We start from the raw sequence: 21,324 nt of genomic DNA, 5'->3' as shown, positions 1-21,324 counted from the left end.
TGGCATGCGATGGCAGGTGCTCCTAGCGGTGGAATTTGTGTGGACCTGTTTGCTGTTCAAAAGCCACCAGCCATTAATTTAACGGCAAACTGCTACGGAGCGTTCTTTGCTCACTATCCGGTGGGCAGGTTGTAAGACGCCGCAAGGTGACGTCACATAAGTGGCCCACCTGCCTCCTAGGTTGTTCCCTGGGAGCACCTGTCAAACCCATGCCCGTGATAGTTCGCTCACAATGCCGACACGAGATTGTCTGAGTTAGTAGGCATTAAATAATATCGCACATAAAATGCGCGAGCAGAGGCATCGCTGAGCCTGCGCCTCTGCCAAGCGGGCCACTGGCGATTCGCCCGTTTTGTAGTTCATTAGTAGCGGTTTGGAATTTGCCTCATCCTCTGTAGCTCTTAAGCGAGGCGCGATATTCAAACCTCTGATGAAATGCAGAAACAGAAAAAACGTGAAAATAAAGCAGCTGCTTTAAGGAAAAATTATGATTTCCGTGCGTCTGTAAAGACAGTCGGGGGATGAATATCTTACTACCACCACATTTGAAGAAGTTTCATGTATGTTTTAGTGAAGTCCCCGATGCACATGTTACTGATGCTAATGATACCTGTTTATATATCGGATTGTGCGTCTGCGGGGCGAAAAAAAAATTAACTTTTAATCAGCGCTTTTTCCAGTTTTAACCTACGTGGAACCTTCCACTCGTTAAAGATCATACAAAAAATCCGAACAAAATTTTATTGCCACAGACATTTATACCCCCGTTTATTAGGTATTCAGATTTGACAATTCCTCAAGGGGCACATAGCGCGCTTGAATCATACCAGAATTGCGTGAGTCGCAAAAAGTTATCGGCAAGTAGATTTTACTCCATATTGGGGCCACGGTATTGAACACTTAACAGCTATTTCTAATTTTGCATACAGCTTGAATTTATTCTAATTTGCGCGAAAACAAATGTACTGCGAGTATGAATTGAAAGACGAAAAATTCATAAGAACCACAGCTTTTTTTCAAAATGAAGAGTTCTGAAAATTCATGCGAGTGCACGTGCTTATGGGAAATATATCCCGTCTTTTGCACCTCCGCGGTGAAATTCAGGACAGTGTTTACGACAATTCAATTGCTAGGCAAGAGGCAGAGATATAAAAATAAAAGGCGCGTAGCGTGAAGAAATAATTACGCTTGGTGCGCCTTAAAGAAACTGGCCATCTTTGTCACCAATATTTGCAATCACTTTGTAAATGATACTGAGCGTATGTATTCCGCCCATGGCCCTTTTATGATCTGAATACTTTAAACCTTTAGCAGCCTGGCTTTCAAAAAATAATTCGCCGATATTTGCGCAGGCTTATGCGCCTGTGTTAATTTTGTTAACTCAAAACACCTTAGCAGATTTTCGTTAAGCAGCTTCAAATTGACATGTCGTGGATTCAATACGTGCTGTTATGTTATATAGTTATGAATGCAATAACAGGAAATGTGCCTCATTGCGCTGAGCAGAAAGAATGACCACTTGATTGTGGTGGACTACTAGGCGTATTTTCGGCTATTTCAATTGGAGCGATGGTAATGTCCCAGTATGCTTTAATATTCTCGTACCGCTCTTGAGAAACTTCGAGTAGTCACATAGCGTCCTCCAAAGGCGATCTCCACAAAAAAAAATCTATTTTAGTGTGTGATGTCGGACCAAAGAGATCTGATACCGATAAATCTATATGCCCAGATACATGGTTTGCAGCAGAGCATCTAGCAGTTGAAATTGAACAAATGCGTCAGCACTTATATAACAAACGCGCAGCTTCTCGCTTAGTAAAAGGCTATACAGGCGCCGTTTGAACAATATTAGCATTATTTCAGGTTCCTTTTCTGCAGCTGAATGGAAAAGCAGCTCAAGAATAGAAAAATTCGGAAAGTTATTTATTTTTCCAGCGCCAGATTTCTCCAGGCTCACATCAGTGCAGTTGAATAATGACATTTATTTTTCTTCAGTTACTGGACGGCCTCGCGGGATATTCTGACTTTACAAAGGACTTTCAGGGCTAGTAAAGTGAGAAAAAGTAATATTTTCTCTTAAGTGAGCGTCATTGGATGTTCAACGGAAGGCAAACGAGTACGCACATGCGGTGTCTTCTATTGTCAGAGTTCTAGACAACAACGTCTCTGCATGGAACTGTCTTTGGGCAGACCTTTCAGCAGGTGTGTTGCTTTTGGTAACAATGTATTCAGCACGAAGAAAAAAGAAATTCTGGAGGTTTTATTCAATCTTGCAGTGCAACACGAGAGAAGGACGGATCCGATATTGAATAAATATTGTCCTGAGGTGTACGCACGTTGCGCTTTTTCGCCATGCGTTATCTTAAATGTTTTCAGAAGGAAACCGCGAGTGTCGGCGTGCAAACTGCACATAGATTAAATCGGCAGATAGAATTAATGCGTCCCAATATCTGTTTGCTAACTATTATAACGCCGGTTTTACAGAGGTGCATTAAGGTATTCCACAACGTTCAGTTCTTGCATTCCTTTTGGTTTTTATCTAAAGTAATGACTACTCCTGTTTGTAAACTGTCGTAATCACCAATGACTGCGCCATTATTAGCGACACCAACCAATACGAACCATGTTCCGCTGCTTTATTTGGAATTTACAACTATGGGAAACTGGTGGGAGGAATGCCTAATGCGGCTAAGTGTTGACAAATGCAAAGTCATGTGTGTATCCATAGGAAACCTTCAACCCTGGCGTCGTAATAAGGCTGTAACTATTCGTAGGGGTCAGTTTAGTAACTATCAATAAACTGATCTCGACGCGTCCTTTCCAGTCGAGCTCATTAATAATAACGCTCAGCGCATGCTATGCAACTTACGTGGAAACCCTTTTAGTATTCCTTCTCATTTGAAACTATTCTTATAAACCAAACGTGTAATGCAAATTCATGTATGCGACACCGGCATGGCATCCTACACAAGATAACCTAATTGCTGATCTTAAGATGGTTCAAAATATTTCTCCGTACTTTATTATCGCTAACTGCACCTCACAGCATGTTTAATAAAAATAAACTTTAATTTCAACTTATATTTCTGGCGGCGCGAATAAAAATGTTGCAGATTGCCCTTTCACGGAGGTTCTATCACCACACCGCTCTGCTTGTTTACTCGCTGTGGGGCAGTCCGCTTTTCTGAGAGGTAAGGCTGCGCAAAGTCCCCTCTTCTGATTCCCATTATCTGAAGCTGCTTTTTTTAGTCTTCATTATATCAGTAATATGCGTGACTTCTCTAATTAGGGTAATGAAGTTGTATAATCCTTGAAAATTCTGACGATCTTGCTTCGTTCTGCATTGACAGCCCCCGCATTAAAAATGCTGCATCCACAATACACCAATTTTGTATAATTTCTGGCACTCACGTGAATGGCTGCAAAATTTCGGGCCTGTGGCTCAATTCATTCTGCTCAACGCCGCTCCTTTATTCCGGAATAGAATGGTAGGAGTGTGGTCCTTGAATATCCTGGGATACCACGTCATGAATTTAGGTAAACGGTACATTACTGTACAGAGCAGGTTTCGACCTTTGAGGATTAGGCACAGAGCTTTGTCCCACATCGAATTTCAATTTTTGATCTTGCTCTGGCCTGCAAATCTTTTCTGGCAGAACTTTATTATGCACTCCAAGTCATGTACTGCGCTAGACATATCAAGCATTCTTCTCGAATATTTGCAACTTTTATTTGCGCATCAAATTTAGCGCCGATACAACATTATAATCATTTAAGTGCCATTTTTGCAGGAGGAATTGGCATAGGACATTTTATGTTTATGGTTCGTGGAGATCAACGTCCCGAAGCGATGTGTGGCAGATTGTTACCCGTTGCATTTTTTTCTTGATAGCTCTTATCCGATTATTAGATCATTCTCGCAGTTTATTTTATGACCCTCCTTTAAAACTTGAAAATTTGTTAAATTTTGCAGAGCACCCCTCTCTGCAAGGCTTTATGCAGAACGTTTGTGCATCTGTGCAGTGTTTTACAGTTCGATTTTCTAGCGAGTACTTATGTTCTTCCTCCTGTAATACTCTATACAGCCATTTGATGATAATGCTCCTTCCACTGCTACTGTATCGCTCTGTGTACTTAGTGCTGAAGGATCTTGATGTGTTGAAGCGAGTGCAAAATCCCGATTCCTTGTTTACCAAAGTGTTCTTTTCTAAATCACTCACCGAAGCTCTACTGGTTACCGCGTGTCCCTATAGGAAAAACATTATCGTACGTTCTATTCATTGCATTCTCTGTAATACACCTGGTACCATTGAAGCCTGCTTTATGTACTGGAAGAGTTCCATTTTTCTATTATTTATTTCGGGGAGGGGGGGATACATAGCAAAAGACACTAACGAAAGACGCTGCTTAAAATTCCTATACTCTACACTACCTTGGGGTAGTCAACCATATTGCGAACATTATTAAATGTTTTCCTCATTGGACTTCATCGCCTGTGAAAAAAAGCGCATGTTAGACCACAACAATGAACCTCTTCTTTAACCTAGAAGCCACTTTACCGAAACGATGCTCTAACACAGGGACATGTATGATGAGAGATTTTCTACAGGACTTGTTTTCGCTTCTAATACCGTGTATATTGTTGCCGCCTTTTTAAGTAGCGTTGTCTTCTTTCAGGGTGGAGGAGTGCTGTCACTAGCTGAGACATTTGTAAATAATATATGTCTAGCACCTTCTCCTCATACGTAACCTCGTATAGCAGACAGCATATTTGAATGGAAAAAAGGACTTTCGTGGTGTATCCGTAACGTGGACGCCTGAAGCGCGGAGGGCCTGGGTTCGAACCGTAATGCCGGCAAATTTCTTCTTTAATTTGAAACTTCTGGAATCTATTCTGACTGATGCACGATGACAGCTGACGCCTTGCTTTCAGTAGAATCAACTCTTTGCTCTATCGCACCAACCGTTTCCTTGTGAACCTCTTCAAGCCCACAACTTCGTGTTGCAAATACCGTGCTGTAAAAAAATGCGACGATAGAGCATAGCGCTCTCGTCCAATGACTAGGGACTCTGATGAGTGCGCGCCGCCACGAGTTCGAAACCAAGTCGCGACAACAATTGTTATTTCCGCACCCTCAGGGTCATAAAAGCCATAATATTCTGCGTTGCGTCTGGCCCTGAGAAGTACCGCTTGATCATTAAAGGTTAGACAACCCCACGGTGGATTGCACTTTCGAGTTATAGATACGTTAGTTATTGGATAAATGGCAGAACGTGCTCTCAACTGCTGTGATCGGAACTGTGAAAGGTGGGAACTTCCTTTATATTAGTCTCTTGCAAGGCTACCCGTATTGGAGGAATGCAAAAGCATTTACGGCTCCTCGACACTGGTCGCCTTTAAAATTTGGCGCTATGGTGGCTTAACCGTTCACTTAATATTTCTATCCACTGATCACTTGATCAATTATGGATCACTTATTCGATCGTTACTTAGTTAACCAATTAATTATCGATCGACAGCTTAAATACACACGTTACAATTACCACTCATTAAATAAATGATTCATTATAGATATACTCTGATTATACCCTCTTTTGATCTCAATCGCCAATTTTGAGTTTTTGGCGCCATGACTCATTCCCACCCACCTATTAGTTTTCATCATTTCGTCATTTACTGAACCCTTAGGATTCTTTAGAGGGTATTGCATAAGGGGGAGGGGGAAGAAGGCCGACGTACATATATGAGCAATGGCAAAGAGGTTGAAACAAAAAATAAATGTAGTAAAACAAATATAAATATACAATGAAAGCTAGGAGGACAGCGAATAAATTCAGTAAAATAAGATGACAACCCAGTTAAATTAGTTACAAAATTGCAATCGAGTAGAGCACGAGAATTACAAAATAGTTCCTCAAGTACATCACACTAAGGGTGAGAAAAGAAATTTAGACAAATATATGTTCAAACCCGAACAGTATAGTAACCACTCTTTAAATGTGACAAGGTCTCTTACTGTCATACAATGACCTGGCAATTCATTCCATTCTTGTATTTCTGTTGGTTCACAACCATTCGCTATGTTCACAGCCATTCTCTATATTTGTGACAGTTTTGGCTCTAATTATATAACTAACCACCATATCGACATAAGAAAACCTCCTTTTGATTACATCCACTTGATTGATGCTAACTCCTATAAGAACGACACAACTGTACCCGGTACATTTTGATGACATGCTTTGCTTACAAGACCCCATCGACGTAGCATTGAAATGATTTTTCATTAAAAAAGTGCTTGCGCCTAATCTTTTTCGTTAGGCCGCAGTGGACGCATAATTGGAAGGAGCCGTTCCTCACCATGGCCAACAGAAGCGCGGATGCCCGCGGCCTACGGGAGGGCTGGACGAAGTCGCGATGTAGCATTTCGGTGACTTGTTCGTCAACGGTGCGACGCTCAGTTACGAACACACGGTACGGGTTCTGACGCAACAGAGCTTGGCTGCCAGTGTCAATATCATGAATAAGTAAGGTGGCTAATATTAGAGGGAGACTTGGAAACGACGAAGGATGGCCACAGGTTAGGGAAGCAGTCGAGGCATAAGGTAGGATCGATAGAGGGCAGAAGGACTCTGATGAAAAGAAAAAAAAATGTTTCCGTAATTTTAACGGGAGAAGTTACGACTCTGAGGGGATTTGGCGAAGCGCGTTCGACGACACTATAAGCGACTGCTAGATTCTGAGTGTTTGCAGCGCCAATGAACTTACCATGAAGTGAAGTTGTCGCCCAAGGGAACGGGGTTGAAACGTATGTAGAGTTTAAGCAATCAGAAATATTGAAGGCGGGTGGCAGTTGAAAGCAACTTCGATTAGTAGAGCGGGAAAAGGGGGCGTCAGAAAAGCACGCGAAAGAGACACAAGGACCGAAGAAAAGAGGAGATTTGACATCTTTCGCGGAAAATATTATTCCGGCAGCAGCAAGATATACGGCGAATAAAGCGCCACAAAACAGCGAAAGATAATTCGTGTGCAGCACGAGCGCTGTCGCTGACGCCGAGATTCACTGAGAAAAAAATCCCACCCAAGAATGACGTCGTCGGAGATCAAGGAGAGCCCGTTGAATTCAATCCTGTAAGACGTGAAGAAGGGCTTTGCAGGTAGGTACAGGTAAATGAAATAAGCGCTGCGTTGCGCATCACGCTCACATGGCCTTATCATTTTTTTTAATGTGCGATAAGAATCGAGACATAACGGGCCATAAGGAGCCAGATTTAGCAAGCCAGTAGACAGCCGCGCTTTCAACACATTTAGATTACGTTGAGAGAGGAGGAAAAAGGGCTTTACTGGTTTTGCATTCGGATTTGCATTCGTACTACGAGTCGCTACTGCAGGAATAGAATAGCGGCGGGGAAGGGACGGGGAGTTCTTGGAGTAAAAGGCATTACGAGGGGAAGAAGAAACTCTAGAAGTAGGTGTAGGCAGAGGAGGCAACGTCAGCGGAATAATCGCAGGTTGTCTCATGCCAAAGTAAGCAAATATTCGGTCCGCTACAGCGGCACATTCTCACTACATGGACAGCGACACGACAGGCACATAAACTGGGGTGACTGTCCTGGTGCGCTCGGGTCTTTTGCGTCTAGCCGAGAACGGGCGACAGGCATTGAAGCCGTGGGTTTTGAACTCTTGGGCTCAAACATGCAGCGTTGAGTTCTCTAGCACAGGCCTAACGCCCAAGTTTGAGGTGGGGAAGCGCCGATGTGTAGTTTGGGACCGGATATGAGCGACTTCTGATGTATTCAGCGGAGGGGGGGGGGGGGGTGACATAAGCGAACTGCTCCTGGACGACGAAATACCGAATGGGAATCAGTGATGGGTTAGGCGCCGGTAGCCAAGCAAAGGTGGCGGGCGACCTCTTCTCTTGTGAACTGCTTTATTCTGTGGGAGCAGATGTTGATCAAGAGAAAAATGCATTGCAAGACGCATATGAGAAACATTAGCGTCTTGGAAGCCAGCACTCTACTTGGAAAGACGCTGCTTGCCTTGCTCACCAATACTGTGTCGGTGGCAACAAACAAAGATAGAAAATTTTCAGAAAAAAGCGCAGGAAACGCAATATTCTTCATGTCTTTCATGATGATGTTCATTTTGGCGCGAATGATACTTGCCTGTGACGTCTTCCATGCAGCTGGTTAAACTTTTCCGTGCCTTCTGCGGCAGACTGAGACAGCCTACTCGATCCAAGGCTGAGATAAGTCGGATGGTCGAAGAGGTTTGCGGTGCAGGTTGGCAACTTTACATGGCAAAGTTGTTCGAGTAGAAGCCGACGGATGTGAGCTTTATGGTACGGTCAAAGTTCTTAATGCTTTAGCGCGCTGATAACAGGCGAAGTAGACCTCTAGATTAATGTCATCTGCGAAGCTGGAGATGGCTGCGTCACGTTGCCACGCTGCTCTTAACAGATGACCGCGGAGGGAAGCGATCTGCATGGTTCGAGAGAAATTTGAAGCATAGGTAAATGTCCGGAGGAGCAGTTTCAGTGTGAAGAATTCGGGAGCGTCTAGATCTTTCAATACCTATTGTCGAACTTTAAGCTTGTCACGGATCTCACCGGAGAACACTCGCCCGAAAGAATGTACTAGGCGACATGTGTACCCACACTACGCACATTTAATACACCCTACGTGACCCACACACTAGAACACAAAACTAACGAAACTAACACAAAACACAAAAATAAAAATACACACGACCCGGGAACACTGCTACCAGCGTCTACTATTAGCGTTCTACTGTTAGTGGTCGGCGTTCGTGCTCACTGTTGGTTCGGAGCGGCTGCGGCGTTGTATGGATCCAGCAGCCGGCGTCGAGGCGGCATTCGACGTGCTTGGGCTGGCGTCGCTGGCGGCGTCGCTTTCTGCGTCGTTTAAGCTCCTGGTCCAAGCGCCCGTGGAGGTGATGCCGGTGTTGTTGGCGTTGGGGCACCAACCGGATGGGTGGCAACAGCGCTGGAGACATCCCTGGCTGCAGCAGGTGGTAGCGTTCTCAGTTGACTCCCCAGAAAGAGCTCAGCAACAGCAGGACGTCCACGATGCGAAGCCGAAGAACGCGAGCTCACCGGAGCAGTAGCCGGCATCGCTCTCTTCCAGCCGAAGCGTCCCTGACCCGCCGGAGCCTCCGCTTCTCTTTTCTTCCCCGCCGTACCTCGATCTCTCTCGCCTTTTTATAGCCTTGGCGATAGTCCACGTAAGCCTTCTCGTCTTCTCCTTCTCTCCTTCACCTATAATTTCTGTCCACCTTACCGAATGCTTCTCAACCAATCATCTCTCTCGACCTCACCGAATGCTTCTTCTTCATCTTCTTTATTCTTCGGTTAATCCACGTCTTCTTCTTCATACCTCTTTCCTTCATCATTTTATTTTGGACTCTTTATTATCTGTGACAAGTGCCCCCTCTCTGAAGAATTTTTTCATGATAAACTGCTCACGTCATACTCATCTTCAAGCCATCCAGCCAACCGACTATCTTCTGTGGCGATTCTGGACCCCATACACAACACACCGCAGATGTCCCGCACACACGGAAAGCACACCACAAACACAGCACACCAAACTGCATTTTCGGAACGCTAACACATCACTGCGGTTGTGCGTACGGTGTCCTTAATAAACATGTTGATGCCCACAACACACTTCCTTGTCACATAACAACAACAACATCATCAACAACAAGATACATCCAAGAGATACCTATAGCTGTTCAGTTGGCTCTATCATTATACAGGTCTAATTTGTAACATATGACCTCTGTTTTGCCTGGCCTATACGAAAACATCTCCTCCTTGAAATAGAGTAGAGCTGTGATTGTCTGTCTTCATTTACATCGGGCTTCATTAGTACCTCGTCCCCTCCTGCATTTTTCCTCCCACTGCACGTGGGCACCTCGACAATTTCATCTGTCTCCTCGGCTACTACCGAGCATGCTACCTTAGTCCGTGTAGGGGAAATCTTTCTTCGTACTTGAAATTTCAACATGTTTTGCATAGAAAGCCTTCTTGGTGTTATTTATCACTAATTCAGAATTCATGTCAATTTTCTTCTGTGTCGAAAAGTAATTGCCCTTGCACTGCATCAGTAACATATTATGACCCGCGGGTGGCAGGATGAGAACCTTGTCGCCCCGAATTCAGATTCCTGTGAGTGGATTTCTTGAAATAGTACCACTTATGGCGTTCCCGCGCCTTTTCCAGGCCTTCATGTGCAAGCCTGCATGTTTCCTTCAACCTGTCCCGCAACTCAATAACTTTCGTGTATGTTGTCTTGAGATCTGATTTAATCTCTACATTATCCCACAGCTCGTTGAGTATTGCAAGTGTACTTCTAACGGTTCTGCCATATAACGTCTCGAAAGGCGAGAAACCAAGACTCGTTTGCGGTACTTCGCGGTGAGCGAACAAAGAAGCTGGGAGATATCTCAATCAGTAGGTCTCTCGTGGCACGTTTTCTTGATCATATTTTTGAGGGTGCCATTGAACCGCCCTACAAGCCCATTACACATGGGAAGGTAAGGCGTCTTCAGTAACTAACACTGACAAAAAGGCGGTTAACCTCCTTCATTAGTTCCGATGTGAAGTTCGAGCCCCGGTCACTCAAATCTTCCCTCGAGAACCCATAACGCGAAACCATTTTCACAAGACCCTCTGCCACTTGGATACTGTCAATAGTTTTCAGTGGAATGGTGTTAAGATAGCGAGTGGCCACGTCAACCACAATAAGTACATATCTATTGCCTTTGGCGGATAGTGGAGAGATTGGCCCCACAATGTCAATAGCCACTCGCTGAAACGGTAGGTCGATGGCTGATTAGAAAAAATTTTATTTACATATGTACACATGCCAAGGTTACCGGATACATTTGACATTCACAAGTTGACATGACGCTCAGCATGTAAGGCGAGCCAATTAGAGTGCCAAAACATCTTTGAATAACTAACAGGAATTTCTTGTGTGCGATTTAAAGCGGCGTGGCATGATTATTAACAGTGAGTGATACCGGAAAAATCTGACACGGAAAAAAAAGGGGGGGGGGGGAATAAAGAAGAAGACCCTAGCGCCAGTTTGGCCTAAAGACCAGAACAAGACGTTCATTGTTAATAGAAATGAATGGGCATGACCACTGCCGGAGAAACTCTTCCTCTCCCAAGAAAAAGAATTCCTCTGACAAGAAACTGATCAGCTCCCTTCTAAGACGGCCAAGTATTGGCCACACAGCTCGGCGTCGAAAGCCACCAGCGACCGCGGTGCATCGATTGCGCCATAAACTAAAAAGACCTGCAACAATTAACAGGCGAGCAAAACGGCCACTGGGGAAGCGGCCGCGGGAGACAAAGCTCGAAATGCCCTGCCCACGGAATCCCGCATGAACGGCGCGCCAAAAGACACGTGCTACCATGCAGGTGACTGTAGCATGGCGATTAGATTCCGGAAGCGGGCAATTCGGACAGGTACTGGAGCGTAAAACGCCCCACCGCTCCAGCCGATCACAAGTAGGCAGCACTGCCCAACCAAGTTTCCACACAAAGTCACGTAGATGGTCTGGGAGAGGCGTCGATGTTATGCGCGCCCATTGAACGCGGCGCATCGGTGAGCGGCGAGCCGCCGGCACAACAGGCAACAACAGCGAGCCCATAATATTCACGACACGGTCTGTAAGGATGTTGACGTCAGGTGCTACTGCGCTTGCATGCCTGAAAAGGCCACTGCCGTAGTATATATAGCGGTAGGCTTCTCTGATTGAGGACCATGATTAACTGGGGCCGAGGGATCCAAAAAGCGCAAGGAAGGGCCCAAAAAGTACCGCGCCAGGGTTCGCGCCGGAGACGCGTCCCCCAGCAGGATACGCAACATGCACTTCAATGCTAACAGTGAGGACGTGATGGTCAACGTTGGGAAGGCAAAACCACCTCTCTCACGTGGTTGTCCAAGAACAGCACGAGCCACAAGCTCGGTTCCGCCTGACCAAAAAAAAAAGAAAAAACTGTAGTCTGCACCCGCTTTATGACGCGCAGGGGTGGTTTAACAATGTGGCAAAGGTACCAAAAGGCACCCAGCACGACCGACTGAACCAGGTAGCGCCTCTCAAGCAGAGGAAGGTCAAAGGTCTGTGCCCTCTGCACACGAGCTGTAATACCCTCTACGACCGAAGACCACATACCATCCCATACTCCAGCACAGTCGTAGGTCACTCCTAAAATGCGCATCTGCTCACACCACTGCAAAGGTATTGTACTCGTTATACGTCTCTGAGGTGACCCTACAAAAAAGTAATGACTCTTGGAATAATTCAGAGCAGCCCCCGACAAGGAGGCGTACTCACGAAAAACGGTTAAAACTTCGAGCAGGCTGCGTTCATCAGCTAAGTATAGCGTGATGTCATCTGCATAAGCAGTGACGCGTACACTCTCACTGCCTGGCAATGCCAGACAGCTAATGAGAGAATGGTGATTGACTGCCAAAAGGAAAGGCTCTAATGCTAAGACAAACAAAAGAGGGGAGAGCGGACAACCTTGACGGACGCCGCGGCCAACATCAAATGCGGTACTTTCCCAGCCATCGAGGAACAGAGTGCTGGAAATATCTCTGTACATCTCTTTAATAAGTAGCACTAAAGAAGGTGGGAAACCGAAAGCATCCAGTGTACCGTAAATATACTCATGCTCTAGAAAGTCGAATGCCTTCTCTTGATCTAGAGAAACAAGAAGACCCTGTGCGCGCCGCCGTATAGTATACTCTAGGATATCTCTCGTTACAGAAGATAATCTATGTATTTCACGGCCCGGAATGGAGCAAACCTGGTGGCAGGAAATGAGGGACGGGAGAAGAGCCCGTAAACGGCGGACGAGCAATTTTGCTAATATTTTATAATCTGTATTTAGTAAGGTGATAGGGCGCCAATCTGCCGGACATGTCGAGAAAGAAGACTTTTTAGGGATCAGAACGATGCGGCCTCTTTTAAATGAATTAGGAAGGACATTCCGAGTGAAACAGATTTTTAACACTTCCGTGAAAATGGGGCCTACTATATGCCAGAATTGTAAATAGAACTCCACAGGAAGACCATCTGGCCCAGGCGTTGAGCCTCGTTTCATGGAATCTAACGCCTCCTTGATTTCATCTGTTGTTGGCGGAGCCATAAGACCATCATGAAGTTCATCCGCAACCTGCGGCAAGCCTGCAAAAAAAGGGTGTGCGGAAACGTCATCGCGATGAACCAAAAAGTGCGACTGAGCAATATCCCTGAAATGGACGAAAAACGCACTGAAATTCCTGCCAACTGGCTGGGCCACAGCACCGACGGAAGAGGTAAAAGCAGGGGCACCTTGAGCGCACAACAGCTCCTGGCGTGCAAACCGAAGCACCTCTGGATGAGAAGTTGGATTGCGCCGACAACGCCATGCGGCCGCTGTCAGAGAGGATGATCGTAAAAGACGCTGGAGACGCTCTGAAAGTTCCTCTTTCTATGCACACATAAGCGCCGATGGCGACGGGGTGCGCTGAGCTATACGGAGCTTCGCCGTCATAACACGAACCTCAGCTGAGACGCGAGCTCTAAGGGCGCGACCAGAAGCGGCGCAATGGTGACGCCACTGCTCCTTCAGACGATCCCAGTCACCAGGCACGGCCCCAACAACCGAAAACCGCAAGGCCCGCGTTAGTCCTTCTCTCGTGCTGGCATCGTGAAGGATGCGTACATCCAAACGCCATGGTCTGAAAGGAGACACTGCAGCCGCCGGAACCCTGAGCGACAGAAGAAAGGGGCGATGGTCTGATATGTGTACTGGTGAGGATGGCAGCGTAATTACATTAGCAGCACCCACTGTCCTCGAAAGGCCCGTCGGTACGTACGCCCTGTCTAGCCTGCTTGACGACAATCCGCGACGCCAAGTCCACACAAAGACGCCGCCATGCAGGAGCTCATAAGCATCTGTTAACAGAAACTGGTTGACTAGGCGGCGCAACTCGCGCGCATTCCAGCTTGGTCTGCCTCTGCCAGGGCCCTGCACATCAGCGACCGTATCGAGCACGCAGTTGAAATCGCCCAACATCACAACGTTTCGTCCTCCAAGAAAATACACATCAAGATTTTTATAAAATGAGCTTACCAAATTAGAATGCGCAGGTGCGTAGATGCAAAGAAGTCTCAGACGAAGTGAGTTAAACGTGCAGTCGAACGCCAGCACGCGTCCAAGCGCATCGTAGGTAACATGATGGTCTCGCAGAAGTATTCGGTTCAGAACAAGAACGCCAACTCCGCTAGAACGCGTGCTAGCGTACGAAAAGAAAGCATCGATACCAAACCTACGCTTAAATTCCAACACGTCACTGAGGCGAAAAAAATTAGTTTCTTGCAGGCAGAGGATATCGCAGCCCGATGAACGAGCGAAAGCGACCACCTCGGTCTGCTTCATAACATTGCAAAACCCTTGCACGTTAAGCGTGATGATGTTAAGTGTAGCCATTTTGGTAATGAAAAAAAACAAAAAACAACGAGTTGTGATGTCTAAGCAATACAATGCGCGCTACGAACGGCGCCAAACCATCTCACTTTTTTCGTAGAGTCGGACCAGAGGAGGCACGAGGCCTCCTTGCCCGACCAGAAGAGTTGTCCGAGTCCGTAGTCGACGTATGTGGACGCTTTAAGCTGGAGCTCAAAGCGACCATCTCAACATCCGAAGAGAGAGTACTAGAAGTGCTGGCGCTAATCCTCGATGCAGAAGAGGACGGCGACTGCACAGATTCCACGTCAGGAGATGGCCTTGGCTCCTGCCCAGGCGAAATATTTGTGCCGACACTAAACTGCGATGACGAAGGAGATGACGACGGCGGCCTCGGCTCCTGCCCAGGCACGATGATAGTCTCGTCGATGACGAGGTTGACTGAAGAAGCTGAGGACGACAAGCTGCTCTCGTCACCATCGGCCTCAGATACGCTGACGTTGTCGCTCAAAACCGCAACGCTGGCTGCGGGCTGCCGCGCAGGCTGCGAGAGCGGCCTGTCCCCAGCATCAGAGACCTGCAGGGGCGCAATGGGCTCGGCCTCCGTAGCGGCAGGTACACTTGGAGAGACTGAGGCTGACATAGCAGGCACATTTAATGCCGGCTTGCGAGGTGCATCACTGGACGCATCAGCCGTAGGCACCGCTTCCTCCACCGATACATTCAGAGACGCCGAGGAACCACTCACAAAGCCGTTGGTGTCGGAAACGCCGCGTTCCTTGATGGCTTCATCGGCTGCCTGTGCAGCCGGTGGAGGTGCAGGTCGGGCCGCAGCCTCAGAGTACGAGGGCTTTATCGCGCATGCCACGGTAGCGTGTGGATCACCACAACGTCGACACGGCAGCACACAACCTTGGCCTTGGTGCCCAAAGACGCCGCAGCGGGCGCAGAACGGAGCCGTGCACTGTGCTCTGAAGTGTGATGTCGACCCACAACGTCGACAAACACGCTGCATGCCTTTGTAATCGCATGTCACGCGGTGGCCAGCGACCTTGATGTAGTTAGGCACGGGCGACTCGGGCTTCATTTCAATTCGGACATACCGCGTCCCGGTGGTGACAGTGGGACGCGACCCCATGATGCCGCGACTTATGTGCAGCATCTTGCCATAAGGAGAAAGAGCCTTGGCAAGGGCATCACTTGGTACTCGGGCGGGCAGAAAAAGAACAGTCACCTGAGTCACCTGGGGGCTCAGGGGAACGATGGGGACGCGTTCGTTGCCGATGATGAGGCAAGACGCATCAACGATTGCAGCCATGGCGGCTTCACTCTTTACGGTAACTTGGTAGTTGCGTCCACCGAAGTGCTGGACACAGTAAACTTCTTCCAAACGAACTACGGAGGCTGTCGCATCGACGACATCCTCCGGACTAGCCCCCTCAGGGACGACGACATCAAAGGCAAGGGCCTTTGTAGGTGGCTGGCTCACCATGTTGAGGCGCCCGCCAGCCGAAGGGCACCGGAACAAAAGATCACTCTTGGTGGTCGAACACCGGCCACCGACGCAAGCCGGCGGCCGGAACGCACGCAGGAACACAGCAGGCTGAGCAGTCCGAGCAGGCAGGGAGATTTCTACATACAATCTAAGCCTCGGCCTGGATGATCACCGAAGTCCCAGCACCAGGTCCCCTAACGATATGGCAGAAACTACAGCATATCTCACATTAGATTTCTACATACAATCTAAGCCAAAAGGCCGAGAAGCGATGCCTAGGAGCCTAGGAGCCGTTATATGAGACAGTGAGTGGCCAAAACTAAGTCCAATTGGGACCCGTAGTAGAATATCGGTAGCATCTTGACCAGAAGTGCGAGACCAACTCTTCCCTTCGGAACTGTGCGCTGGCACACGTCACATGAGCGAACAAAGCGCTTAACGTCACTCTGAACACGAGGACAAAAGAACTCATCGGTTATCCTAGACACCGTTTTTTGAACACCCTGGTGTCCGGCCATAATGGCATCATGTCCTAAGCGTAGCACGGTCTCTTGCATATCTCTCGGTAACACCAGCTTTTGGGCCAGCCTTCCTGAACTAAATATGAATTCCCTGTGCAAAAGATCATTTACCCATTGATATTCGAATGACGTACGACTCTTCTTTCTTTTCACTTTTCTCCGCCTCTATCGAAGCAGGCCTTCAAGCTCGGGCCTTCTTTTTGCCTAATTGCAATTTCGCCCGCTGTTACTCTCAGGCACATCGTAACAGGAGCAGAGAGTGGTCGCTGCGTTGCTCGGGCTGTCGCTTGAGCTGTTGTCTCCACTGCCCACGAGAACCTGACTGCACCCGTCTGAGCTGTCGCGGGCCTTTCCTCCTTTGGATATTCTTCAACGTCGAGCATCCTCCACTCGGGATCGAGGTCTACAACACTTCTTGCACCCGTAATGTTTCCCAAGATGTGATCGTAAATGGGTTGGTCTGCGCATTTTGCCACTACCTGCCCAGTATAATATGGCGTGGAAATTAGAATCCTGGCTTCAGGAAGGTACCTTACTGTGCTATCTACAAGAGTAACGGCCGACGCTTCCCCTGTAAGATCCTCGTCCTTCACCAGGCTTCTCCGAACCAAAACTGTGTTGGCTTCGCTGTCTCTAAGCACCAGTATAGAACCGTCCCCTATTTGCCCAACCACCACCGGCATTATTGCCTTCGACTTGGGTGTTGCACTCACCGCCTCATTTTCCAGCGGCGTTTGCTCTCCTTTCAGCTGTGGAACTTCAGGTGGCGTGACAAGTTCTACCCTAGAGTCGACAACGCATACAGCTCGGTCCTGCGTTCCGTATCGACACTCATCCAGAGTATGACCCCTCCTCTTACAACCTTGACCCACAACCTGTGTTTTTTGGGCAGCGCTCCTAGTCCGACCGTCAACTGCACGGTGTCCCACCTTGCCGCAGAGAAAACACCTTACTGGCGCTTTAGATGCATCGGCATTTGCTCTTGGTTTTGCCGCATCTGTGTCTTGGATCTTTTGGGCTTCCTCCTTTGCCTTATTCAAATTACTTAGCCCTTGAACCTCGATGAATTAGTCTGCCGTGTCGGCGAACTCTTCCAATGAACACAGCCTTCTTTCTTTCAGGAATAGCGCTAGCTTTGATTTGCAACACGCTAAAAAATGCTCTGTGACAAGCCTATCACGCACCTCTTCCAAACTTTTTTCTGTGATTGACATATCAAGTCTCCTGTCAAAATAGTTGTTCAGCCTGCACGAAAACTGCTTAGCGGTTTTTGAATCCTGAGGATTCGCGCTGCGAAATCTCTTACGAAAACCCTCTGCCGTATGCCTGAATCTTTGGAGGATAGCCTTTTTGACTTTCTCGTAGTCCATGGAACCAGCAGCAGGCATCCTTCCAAACACATTCAGCGCCTCTCCAACTAAACACATGCTTAATGCCGTGGCCCATTCACTGCGCTCCCAGCCTTGTCCCAAAGCTATCCGCTCGAATCGTTGCAGATATGCGTCCAGATAATCTCTTTTGTCATCGAAAGGAGCCATCAGCTTCCTTGTACAAACTCTGGCGGTTTAGGAGACTCTCTACGCGCTAAGGAACGCTCATCACTGTCTGTGATCTCCTCATATCCTCCCGCGACATGCGCCTGTTTCCACAAAAAAAAAACTCCTCCCGTTCTATCCTTCTTTTCTCCTGTTCTACCTCGCGAGCTCTTCTAGCTTCTCGCTCTTCTGCCCCGCGAGCGTCTGCGCGTGCTTGGGCCCTTTCCTCTCTGTGCCTCTTTGCCTCCTCCTCATAGAGACGCATCGCCTCTTCCTTGCTTAACCGTAGGTTGAGAGCCAGTTTTAACGTTTTTGCCAAAATCACACTTTCTGCCGTCGAGAGATCGGAAAAATTTCAGACAAAGCAAAAACAAAAAGGAAACGAGTCCTGGCACAGGCTCGCCACTTATCTTTGTCACGGATCTCTCCGGAGAACACTCGGACCGAAATAATGGACTAGGCGACAGGTGTTCACACACAAACGCACTTTTAATACACCCTATGTGACCACACACTTGAACACAAAACTAACAAGACTAACACAAAACACAAAGAATAAAAATTCACACGACCCGGGAACACTGCTACCAGCGTCTACTATTAGCGCTCTGCTGTTAGTGGTCGGCATTCGTGCTCACGGTTGGTTCCAAGCGGCTGTGGCGTTGTATCGATCCAGTTGTCGGCGTCGAGGCGGCGTTCGACGTGCTTGGGCTGGCGTCGCTGGCTGCGTCGTATAAGCTCCCGGTCCAAGAGCCCGTGGAGGGGATGCTGGTGCTGTTGGCATTGGGGGCACCACCCGGATGGGTGGAAACAGCGCTTGAGACACCCCTGGCCGCAGCAGGTGGTAGCGTCCTCCGTTGACTCCCCAGAACGGGCTCAGGAACGGCAGGAAGTCCACGATGCGAAGCCGTAGAACGCGAGCTCACCGGAGCAGTAGCCGGCGTCGCTCTTTTCTATCCGAAGCGTCCCTGATCCACCGGAGCCTCCGCTTCTCTGTTCTCCCCCCTCCCGTGCCTCGCCCTCTCTCACCCTTTTATAGCCTTGGCGTTAGTCCACGTAATCCTTCTCGTCGTCTTCTCCTTCTCTTCTCCACCAATCACCTCTCTCCACCCCACCGAATGCTTCCTCATCTTCTTCATTCTTCGGTGAATCCACGTCGTGTTCTTCACATCTCTTTCCTTCATAATTTTATTTTGGACTCCTTATTATCTTTGACAGAGCAACGGCACAATATGTAATAGAACTTCGGTACTGTTAACGGCAAAAGATCTGCATGTCACTTAAGAGCGTAGGAACACACATATAATTGTCATTGACCTCTTCGACGTCGTTCGCCGGCTCTCACGGCGATGATTGCGGTGCGTACAAAATAAAAGTGAAATAGGCTTCTGCTTTCTGACCCAAAAATATTGCGTCCTAAATCTGTCGTCTGCGAAGAATGCTAGCAACCTTTTAAAACCAATTGTGCGCTTGATGGCCAAAAGATTTACCGCCCATTTTGTGCAAGTGACCTTTTACTCATTTTTTTCCCACAGGAGTCGACATCGCGCGCTTCCGGACGTTTGTGAAAAAGGCGATGGATAAACTTCCTCTTGGGATAACTATATTAAACTTATTTAACCGTCCTATTCAACGTCGCAGTTGCCGGGTGTGTTAACCACTCAGGAACCGGTAAGGACGAATTTAGCACGATCTCCGGGGAACGGCAATGGGGAGTGTGACGTCATAAGCAGTGCAAGCGATGTGAACAGGTGGCACGAGAATGAAGACGGGTGCACTTCTCGACCCTGACAGACGGGAACCATCGCGTGTACGACGATAACATGGTGGCCAGTAGCGTAACTATGTAGTCAGGTGGCCCGGAAATGCAGAAGTTATAGACACCTCTAAACATGGGAAACCCCTAAACGTGAACTACCACGGCCAGTCTCGCTTACATCCTGCATAGTGAGATGGTTCGAAACAATCATCAAGAACCGACTCATATAGCGGCAGAAAAAACAACCATGCCACCGGTGGGATCCGATGCCACCGGATTAATAGCGGTTTTATAGCGATAGCTGCATTGAGGTAGTATTTTGAGCCTTCAGCGTGGCGGCGCCGCCACCCTTTGGCTGCGCCGCCACGCTGTCACGTGGTTGGTCACATGGTGCGGAGCAGCTGCCGGCGGTGTGGCGCCGTGGCTGATCACATGCTTCGTCACCTGGTTGGTCACGTGACCAGCCACATTGTGAAGAGCAGCTGCTGCTGCCGGCGGCGCGGCGCGCCGGTGAATCGGACCTGGCACAGCTGTGCACATGCGCTTTGTCAAGTGGACCGAAGATGAAGAAGGAACGCCCAGCGAAACGGAGCGGCGAAGGACTGACGTTGCCATTCTATTGAGGAAGTTCTACTCGGCCAGATGTAGCTATCGCGTTACGCCAGGATTAACCAGAGCTAAACCACCGCGAATTTTTGTTTTGCTGCTTTCTAAGCACTTTTCTTTAAGCGACAGAATAATCGGAGTATTTTTCTCGCACTGATTCAATTCAATTCAATTCAGTTCTTTATTTACCAGAATACTGGACGGTCTCTAGGGCTAAAAATTGCTGCCTACAACTTGACTGGGGCCCTGGAGACTAAAAACTAAAAAACATTGACACATTCCCCTATGTATTATATATATATATATATATATATATATATATATATATATATATATATATATATATATATATATATATATACATAGTTCTTCAGCTATCGCTGATAGAACGTTTCTATTTATCTACGATCATGCCGGCTTTCGTTGCTTTATCATGACAATGCTTTTACGTGAGAGTTCTATTTGCGTGTAAGAAGTAATAAAATATTCCTACAGGGTGCTTGCAGCAACTTCTGCAAAGAAAGGTCGCAAATTGTAATGTTGTAACAAGTCAATCTTTTATCAACAACTTCTATTTTTGATATCGGTTTGCTGACGGCAGCATACTGCGGCGGTAAAAAGCTGCATCCAACAACGAAGGGCTCGGACGCTTTTTGCTCAGCAATAAACAGAAATTCTTGATCGTTCTCGGTACGATCGTTGACGTGGTCTTTGCAAGAAGACACAAGTAATGCACCAAAAATTTCTACCCATGATCAAGCGTTGATAACGACTTCTATTCCAACATCAGCAAGCGTGGTCAGCAATCAGTTACAATGTGCCTTTCTTTCTTCAGCACGTCAATGTTAACATCACCTATAACGCGCACGTGACCAGATGGAAACACAAGTAGACGGAATTCATCCCCACTTTCTGA

This window comes from Amblyomma americanum, chromosome 5 (assembly GCF_052857255.1).
Source record: "Amblyomma americanum isolate KBUSLIRL-KWMA chromosome 5, ASM5285725v1, whole genome shotgun sequence".
Lineage (NCBI taxonomy): Eukaryota > Metazoa > Arthropoda > Arachnida > Ixodida > Ixodidae > Amblyomma > Amblyomma americanum.
Note: the sequence above shows the minus strand (reverse complement) of the source record.